We start from the raw sequence: 10,473 nt of genomic DNA on the forward strand, positions 1-10,473 counted from the left end.
CAGCTCTACAGTGTGGGCCAATTAATATTTGCAGCCTGGGAATGAGTTTTCTGTAAGTATTAGCCATTTTAGTACAATGTTAACAAAGTTTTAAAATCTAAAAGTAAAAAAAAATAAAAAAAAAGGTGGTTGTTGTTATTTCAACAGAATTCTCTTTTACAATTTCTCTCTTACACTGTCTGCTCATCTTTATTGGTGCTGTGGCTAACAGGTTTTGTCATACGTGTTTGTGTGTCATGTCTTTTTCAGTCCAATCTTCGCCAGGTTCCAGTACCCCCTCAAAGTCATCCCAGTCAAGTTTTAAAGTATGTCCAACTACAGCTGCAAGTCATGCAGTTTCTTGTTATTTTAGTTGTTGTTGGTCACTTGTAATTCTTTTACCTAACTCAATCCTCAAGTTCACTTCATCTTGTATGTTTTTGTATCATTTACAGCTGTGCACACTTAAAGGGATAGTTCACCCAAAAATGAAAATTAGACCATGATTTACTCACCCTCAATCCATCCTCGGTGTATATGACATTCTTCTTTCAGACGAATACAATCAGAGTTATATTAAAAAATGTTCTGGCTCTTCCTAGCTTTATAATGGCAGTGAAGGGTTGTTTCTGTTTTGAAAGTTCATGAAAGTGCTTCCATTCATCATAAAAGTGCTCTCTGGGGGGTTAAAAAAGGCCTTCTGAAGCGAAGCCATGCGTTCGTGTAAAGTAAATATAATATATTAAAAATATATTATAAAGTAAAATAACTAGCTTTCAGCCAAACGAACATACAGATTCGACTTAAATCTAAAACGCAACTTGAATATGAATATTTTTCTTACACAAACGCATGGCTTCGCTTCAGAAAGCCTTTATTAACCCCCCAGATCCATGTGGAGCACTTTTATGATTGATTGATGTACTTTTATGGACTTTCAAAACAGAAACAACCATTCACTGACATCATAAAGCTTGGAAAAGACAGAATTTTTTTTTAATATAACTCCGATTGCTCCAGCAGCAGCAGCAGCAGCAGCCCCAGCAGCACCAGCAGCACCACCAGCACCAGCACCAGCAGCAGCAGCACCCGCACCAGCAGCACCAGCAGCAGCACCAGCACCACCAGCAGCAGCAGCACCCGCACCAGCAGCACCCGCACCAGCAGGGGCACCACCAGCAGCAGCAGCAGCAGCTCAAGCAGGGGCAGCACCAGCACCAGCAGCAGCAGCAGCAGCAGCTCCAGCAGGAGCACCACCAGCAGCACCAGCAGCAGCAGCAGCAGCACCAGCAGCACCCGCACCAGCAGCAGCAGCACCACCAGCACCAGCAGCACCCGTAGCAGCACCAGCACCAGAAGCAGCAGCACCAGCAGCACCCGCAGCAGCACCACCAGCACCCGCACCAGCAGGGGCACCACCAGCAGCACCAGCAGGGGCACCACCAGCAGCAGCAGCAGCAGCAGCAGCAGCACCAGCAGCAGCAGCACCACCCGCACCCGCACCCGCACCAGCAGCAGCAGCACCAGCAGCAGCACCACCAGCAGCAGCACCAGCAGCACCAGCAGCAGCTCCAGCAGGAGCACCACCAGCAGCACCTGCACCAGCAGCAGCAGCTCCAGCACGAAGGCGGCGAGACAAAGGGCAACTAGAGAGGGAGGCAGAGGCGAGGAGAGCACAGGAGAGTAGGGAGAGGATGGACAGGCTGTTTTCTCTTCTTGAGAGAATGATTGAAAATATATATATATATTTTCTACATATTCTTGTTTAAGTTTTTTTCACTTTTATTTTTTAAAAGGAAAGAAAAAATCTGTACATTATTTTTATGAATGAATTGTTTTGGACATTGTTTATTTTATTTTTGACATAATTTCCAGGTTGTGTTATAATTTCTTATAACACAGCCACGTCCAAGTGATCTGAGGGCGCGGGCGCTTCCTGCTGTGTGACGTGTGCGCAGACTGGTGCATAGATATATATACACTAGATGTCGCATTAAAGACATTCGTTCCAATGAACTGCCGTAGCCAATGCACCAGTCTGCGCACACGTCACACACCAGGATGTGTTCGCGCCCTCAGATCACTTGGACGTGGCTGTGTTATAAGAGCTAAAAACGATATAAATACTGTTCGTTTTCTCACACAAACCGCTCGTTTCGTGTCTTAGGCCATCAATGTGTACTTACGATGGGGAATTGTTTAATTTGGACGATGGGGAATTGTTTTAATTTGGTCTCTGTGCATGCTCTTTGAGACAGTGACCACAGACCTGTCTGATCGATTGCTCCTGTCTGCCTCGCTGCCTGCTGTGAGTGTGTTTGCTTCGGTGCTGTAAGCTCCGTCTTAGCCTCGTATTTCCTTGTTTTGAACCATCATTTACTACAATTTCTAGTTGTTTATACTACTACTAAATACAGCTTACCCAACATCTCAGATTAACCTGACATCGCTAGCTTCCGTTACTACTAGCACAACACACTAGTAATTCGCTAGCCTGTTAACGCGCCACCCGTGCGCTCAGCTATTTTTATTTATTTATTTTTCTCTCGCGCCTTTGAGTTCATAAAAGCTCAGGTGAGTAAGAATCACTCAACAAACACGGTGAGTAATGTCTTGTCCTGTTATTGTCACCTGCACTTCATGTCACATGTTTAGTATAGCCTTCTCTGTTGGCAATATAGGATTTATATGTGATAAATGTAAGGAGACAGTTAGGTTGACAGAGAAGATTTCAGAATTAGAAACACGCATCCAAACTTTAATTGAGGATAGTAAGAGTGCTAGAGCTTTAGATACTATTTTGGATGCGCCTAGCATAGTGAACTCTTTACATGATTCGGTTCCAGCTGAAGTAGAGCCTGCGCAGCCAGGCAAATGGGTGACAGTGAGGGATCGCTCTAGTCGCGGATCAAAAAACCACTCTTCCGTTCCGATTACCATAACAAATCGATTTGCCACGCTCAGTGAAACACCCACTGAGAATGATTGTGCCCTAGTTATTGGCGATTCTATTACACGGGACGTGAAAATAGAGACACCAACCACCATAGTCACATGTTTGCCGGGAGCCAGAGCGCCTGACATCAAAGTAAATTTAAAAGTGCTGGCTAATGCTAATCGTAAATTCTCTAAGATCATTATTCACGTCGGCACTAATGATGTTCGACTCCGCCAGTCGGAGATCACCAAAATTAATATTAAAGAGGTGTGTGAACTCGCAAGTACAATGTCAAGCACTGTAATTTGCTCTGGCCCCCTTCCTGTTCGCAGGAGTGATGAGATAGTTAGTAGATTGTGTTCGCTTAACGGTTGGCTGTCTAAGTGGTGTCCGCAACATAATATAGAATTTATAGACAATTGGAAAAGTTTTCCTGATTTGATGAGGTCAACACGACAACATCATCCGCAAAGAGCAGAGATGAAATCGTGTTGTCACCAAACCTGACACCCTCCGGCCCCTGGCTGCGCCTAGAAATTCTGTCCATAAAAATTATGAACAGAACCGGCGACAAAGGGCAGCATGCACTGGGACGGTTTGCAGCTGAGTGTGAAGCAGCTGGGATGAGAATCAGCACCTCCAAATCCGAGGCCATGGTCCTCAGTCGGAAAAGGGTGGCATGCTCACTTCAGGTTGGTGGAGAGTTCCTGCCTCAAGTGGAGGAGTTTAAGTATCTTGGGGTTTTGTTCACGAGTGAGGGAATGATGGAACGGGAGATTGACAGACGGATCGGTGCAGCTTCTGCAGTAATGCGGTCGATGTACCGGTCTGTCGTGGTGAAGAAAGAGCTGAGCCGCAAGGCGAAGCTCTCGATTTACCGGTCAATCTACGTTCCTACTCTCACCTATGGTCATGAGCTTTGGGTCATGACCGAAAGGACAAGATCCCGGATACAGGCGGCCGAAATGAGCTTTCTCCGCAGGGTGGCTGGGCGATCCCTTAGAGATAGGGTGAGAAGCTCGGTCACTCGGGAGGAGCTCAGAGTAGAGCCGCTGCTCCTCCACATCGAGAGGGGTCAGCTGAGGTGGCTCGGGCATCTGTTCCGGATGCCTTCTGGACGCCTTCCCGGGAAGGTGTTCCGGGCGCGTCCCACTGGGAGGAGACCCCGGGGAAGACCTAGGTCACGCTGGAGAGACTATGTCTCCCGGCTGGCCTGGGAACGCCTCGGTGTCCCCCCGGAAGAGCTGGAGGAAGTGTCCGGGGAGAGGGAAGTCTGGGCATCTTTGCTTAGACTGCTGCCCCCGCGACCCGGCCCCGGATAAGCGGAGGAAGATGATGATGATGATGGAAAAGTTTTTGGGGCAAACCTGACCTGTTGAAAAGAGATGGTATTCATCCCTCCTGGGATGGTGCTGCTCTTCTCTCTAGTAATATGGCTCATAGTCTTAGAGCTCAAACATGACAATCTGGGGCTCAGGTCAGGAAGCAGACAGACTGGCTTAACCGACTGTCTGCTAGCAGCCTCGCGTCACCAAGGTCAGATAAATCCTATCACATAGAGCCTCTTTCACCTAGCTATCATCATATAGAGACTGTGTCTGTTCCCCGAATTTGGAAATCCAAAAAACGTTTAAACCCATCTAAGGTTAAAAATTGAATTGATGTTCAACAAATAAAAAACAGCTATAATACAGACGAGCAAATGCTAAAGCTTGGGTTGCTGAATATTCGATCGCTTACTTCAAAAGCACTCATTGTTAATGATATGATTTCAGATAATAACCTAGATGTGCTGTGTTTGACAGAAACCTGGCTAAAACCAAACGATTACATTACTTTAAATGAGTCCACCCCACAAGATTACTGTTATAAACATGAGCCTCGTCTGAAACGCAAAGGGGGTGGAGTTGCTGTAATCTATAGTAATATTTTCAAAACCACTAAGAAATCAAGTTTTAAATATAATTCTTTTGAAGCATTGGTGCTTAATGTAAAAATATATAGTATAAATGATAAATCACGTTTGAGATTTGTGCTGGCTACTGTATACAGGCCACCAGGGCACCATAAAGATTTTATCAAAGAATTTGCGGACTTTCTATCAGAATTAATATTGACTGCAGATAAAGTACTAATTGTTGGTGATTTTAATATACACATAGATAATGAAAAAGATGCATTGGGATTGGCATTTAAAGACATTGTAAACTCAATTGGAGTTAGACAACACGTGTCAGGACCTACTCATTGTCGTAATCATACTCTAGATCTAATATTATCACATGGAATAGATGTTGATGCCGTTGAAATTCTGCAGCAGAGCGATGGCATCTCAGATCATTATCTAGTCTTGTGTAAATTACATTTAGCCAAGGCTGCAAAGCCGACTCCGTGTTTCAAATATGTTAGACCTATTACTTCTGCCACTAAAGATTGCTTTATTAATAATCTTCCTGATCAGTTTAATCATCTCAGCATCCCAGATAGCTTAGAAGAACTCGATATTGCAACAGAAACTTTTAACTCTCTCTTTTCCAGCACTTTAGACACAGTTGCTCCGTTGCGCTTAAAGAAGATTAAAGAAAATAGTCCAACGCCGTGGTACAACGAGCACACTCGGGCCCTTAAGAGAGCAGCCAGAAAAATGGAGCGCAACTGGAAGAAAACAAAACTAGAGGTATTTCGCATTTCATGGAAAGAGAGCTCGATTGCTTACAGAGAGGCCTTAAAAGCTGCTAGATCTGCTTATTTTTCAAACCTATTAGAAGAAAATAAACATAATCCTAGGTATTTATTTGAAACGGTGGCTAAACTAACGAAAAAGAAAGCTTCAAGCACCAAAGTTTCCAAGCAACACAGCAGTAATGACTTTATGAACTTCTTCACTTATAAGATTGATAATATCAGGGAGAAAATTATAACTATGCAACCGTCTACTACAGTATCGCATCAGGCAGTGCATTGTAGTCTCCCGGAGGAAAAATTTTATTCATTCGTTGCTATAGGAGAGGAAGAATTTACTAAACTCGTTAAATCATCTAAATCTACAACATGTATGTTAGACCCTATACCGACTAAGCTACTGAAAGAAATACTTCCAGAGGTCATAGATCCTCTTCTTAATATCATTAATTCATCTTTGTCTCTAGGATACGTACCAAAAACCTTTAAACTGGCTATGATTAAACCGCTTGTTAAAAAACCGCAACTTGATCCTACAGAATTAGTCAATTACAGGCCGATCTCGAATCTACCTTTTCTGTCAAAGATACTAGAAAAGGCAGTATCTTCACAACTGTGTTCCTTTCTTGAAAGAAATGATATCTGCGAGGATTTCCAGTCCGGATTTAGACCGTACCATAGTACTGAGACTGCTCTCGTTAGAGTCACAAATGATTTGCTCTTATCATCCGATCGTGGTTGTATCTCTCTATTAGTGTTACTCGATCTTAGTGCTGCATTTGATACTATCGACCACAACATTCTTTTAAATAGACTCGAAAATTATGTTGGCATTAGGGGAATTGCACTAGCATGGTTTAAATCATACTTATCTGACCGTTATCAGTATGTAGCAGTAAATGAAGAGATGTCTCATCGATCACAAGTTCAGTATGGCATACCACAAGGCTCAGTACTAGGACCGCTGCTGTTCACTCTGTACATGCTACCATTAGGAGATATCATTAGGAAACATGGCATTAGCTTTCACTGTTATGCCGACGATACTCAGCTCTATATTTCTTCAAAACCTAACGAAACTTACCAATTCACAAAATTAACGGAATGCATAGCGGATATAAAAAATTGGATGACTCGTAATTTCCTACTTCTAAATTCTGAAAAAACAGAGATTCTAATTATTGGACAAAAAACGTCCTCACGTAATAACCTAGAATACTGTCTAACACTTGATGGCTGCTCTGTCAAGTCTTCGTCGTCGGTTAGGAACCTGGGTGTGTGTGTGTGTGTGTGTGCTCTTTGATACCAATCTTTAATTTGAAAGTCACGTGTCCAGTATCTGTAAAACTGCATTTTTCCATCTTAAAAATATATCTAAATTACGTCATATGCTCTCATTGACAAATGCGGAACAATTAGTTCATGCGTTCATGACCTCAAGGCTAGATTATTGTAATGCTCTACTGGGTGGTTGTCCTGCACGCTTAATAAACAAACTACAGCTAGTTCAAAACGCAGCAGCTCGAGTTCTTACCAGAACCAGGAAGTATGACCATATTAGCCCGGTTCTGTCAAAACTGCACTGGCTGCCTATTAAACATCGCATCAATTTTAAAATATTGCTGATCACGTACAAAGCACTAAATGGTTTAGCTCCGCAGTACTTGAGCGAGCTCTTAACGCATTATAGTCCTTCACGTCTATTGCGATCTCAAAATTCCGGCCAGTTGATAATACCTAGAATATCAAAATCGACTGCTGGCGGTAGATCCTTCTCCTATTTAGCACCAAAACTTTGGAACAGCCTTCCTACCATTGTCCGGGAAGCAGACACACTCTGTCAGTTCAAAGCCAGATTAAAGACACATCTCTTTGACCTAGCGTTCACATAATACATTATAGACTTATATAATTCAATGTTAGGCTGCATAGATTAGGTCAGCTGGAACCGGGAACACTTCCCATAAATCCTGATGTACTCGTTACATCATAAGAAGAATGGCATCTACGCTAATTTTAGTGTCTTTGTTTATCCCAAGGTTTTCCCGCAGCCTGCCGGATCCAGGCCGTATCCAGATCTGACGAAGGCCCTTCGCCTGGACCCGATGACAACGCAGTGCTGAAGTGCCAACTAGTCTCTCCCTATGGAGGATCCCTTTACCACTCTACAGATAAAGCGTCGTCGGGAAACTCAATTTGCGTATCTACCCGAATTGATGAAATAAAATAAAATTCTGTATCAAAAATTATAAGGAAACACCAGTACTTTGTTTAGGCTTGGTTTGTAGGGAATTACAAACCTGCGTACATATATTCAAATGCACATAACTATAGAACCAATTCTTAATGTGCATGTGAACGCCATCAGCGTTTCTCACAGGTTCGCTTTTAAAGTTTGTGTAGAGAGAATTGTGTCGTCTTGGCAGCCTCTAATTTAATAACAAATGATCGTTGCGACGGAAGCGAATCAATCATAACTAACCTTAGCTGGAAAATAACTTTACTAAAGAACCGCTATAAAGCCAAAACAATCTCTGTTACCATAAATTATACGTTTATCTCTGAAAAGCTGCTTTGAAACAATCTACATTGTTAAAAGCGCTATATAAATGAAGATGACTTGACTTGACTTGACTTGACCTGCATGATATGACTGTCAGACAAGAACGGTTTGACCTAAATATATCAAAATTGAAACTACTGTGGAAATGTGGCATCTTGGATGCCCTTGAGGTAAACTAAAACATACCAAAATTTAATTTCAAAGTGAACTATCCCTTTAAGGCTTTTTTGTCCGATTGAGCCGCCGATGCGTTTACTAGCGGATTATTTTGTTGCATGTAAACGTAGCCTATTGTGAAGCTCATTTATTAGCTGTGCTAGTGAACACAGAAGTCTTGCGACCCCCTATAGAATTATCAACGACCCACTTGTGGGTCACGACCCACCGGTTGAGAAACCCTGCTGTAGAACATTTTGCAAAAGACGTTTAAAAGTGCTTAAGGTTGGAAGTGCGTCTAAATTAAGAACATTTTGCAATTCATTCCAAGCCAAAGGAGCATAAAAGGAAAATGCACTTTTGCCAAATTCTGACAAAACCCTTGGGACTTTTAGCCGAATGTGGGAACCTGACCTAGTACAATAATTATTTGTATAATAAATTAAAAGATTTGATATATAAAAGGGTAATTTACCTAAAAGAGCTTTTGCGATAAATAAATACATGTGTAGCTTTCTCCTTTGATATAAAGATGACCAAGATAAAGAATCATATAAAATACAATGATGCGTCCGTGACTCTGCACCGGAGACAAAACGCAAAGCTGCATGATACACAGAATCTAGCTTTCTAAGTAGAGATGTAGCTGCATGCATATAAAGAAGATCACCATAGTCAATTATAGATAAAAAAGCACTCTCTACTATTTTCTTTCGGGCCTCATAGGGGAAACAGTTTTTTAAGCGATAAAAGAAACCTAATTTTGGCCTAAGCTTCTTCAACAAATGATCAATATGTACATCGAATGCTAATCTTTCGTCCATCCATATACCTAAATATTTATAAGAACTCACTCTTTCTAATGGTATATCATTTGAAGTTATAAATGAAATGTTACTTTAGAGCGACCCCGGATAAAAATGATAAAAATCATATATTTTGTCTTTTTAGAATTTAGAACCAATTTTAACTGCGTCAGTGAGTGCTGCAGTGCTTGAAAAGCGTTCTGTAGTTGCTTCATTGCTTGGTTTAAAAAAGATGCTGTTGTATAAATAATTGTATCGTCTGCATACAAGTGTAATTTAGCGGAATCTATTCCATGACCAAGATCGTTGATGTAAATAGAAAATAAAAGAGGGTCTAAAACAGATCCTTGAGGAACCCCAGTAGTTTTCCACGGACACACATTGAGTACGACCTGAAAGATAGTTTTCGAACCAATTTAAAGCTGCTTCACTAAGGCCACTAAGCTTCACTAGGTCTCTGTAACAATAATTTATGATCTACAGAATCGAAGGCTTTTGATAAATCGACAAATAAAGCAGCATATGACTTTTTACTATCTAGAGAGGTTATACTATCATTTGACACTGACATGGCTGCAGTAATGGTACTGTGTCCTGTTCTGAATCCAGACTGATAATCGTGAAGAATATTATTGGCTGACAGATATTGTTTTAATTGGTCGTTTATTAATGATTCGAAAACTTTCGCTAAAACTGGCAATCTAGATATAGGACGGTAATTGTTTGGATCTTCAGGATCTCTGCCCTTTAATAAAGGATTAACCATTGCCGATTTCAATATTTTTGGGATAGTATTGGAGACCAGACTTAAATTAAATAAAGAGGCTATAGGTTCTGCTACGAGATCAGCTGCCAGTTTTTGGAGATAGGGCTCAATTTGATCGATTCCTGCCTTTTTTTTTGGATCTAGTTTCATTAGAGCTTTGTGAACCTGTGCGGTAGTAATAGGCACAAAATTAAATGATTGTGAAAGGCAATATTGGATAGGTTCTGTAGATTCTTTACAAGTATTAACACCCGAATTAATAGACTCAGAAGTGGAGCCAACTGAAATAAAATAACTATTAAGATTATCTGCAATAGCTTCTTTGCCCTTAACCACAATATGATTAACTTTAAGATGGTCTGGAAATTTAAATGACAGATTTGATGCTGAAGTAACTGTGGGATTATTTAAATTTTCATTTATCGCAGACAGATAATAATCACGTTTTGCACTTTTGATTAATTTTGTGCATTTATTTCGTAATGCTCTATAGGAAATCCAGTCTAAAGGATTGTTTGAGTTCTTTGCCTTAGCCCAAGCAGCATTCCTCTGTTTTATAAAGGTAGAAACAGTGTCATTGAAC

The sequence above is a fragment of the Scardinius erythrophthalmus genome, assembly GCF_964197995.2.
Source record: "Scardinius erythrophthalmus genome assembly, chromosome: 9".
Taxonomy (NCBI): domain Eukaryota; kingdom Metazoa; phylum Chordata; class Actinopteri; order Cypriniformes; family Leuciscidae; genus Scardinius; species Scardinius erythrophthalmus.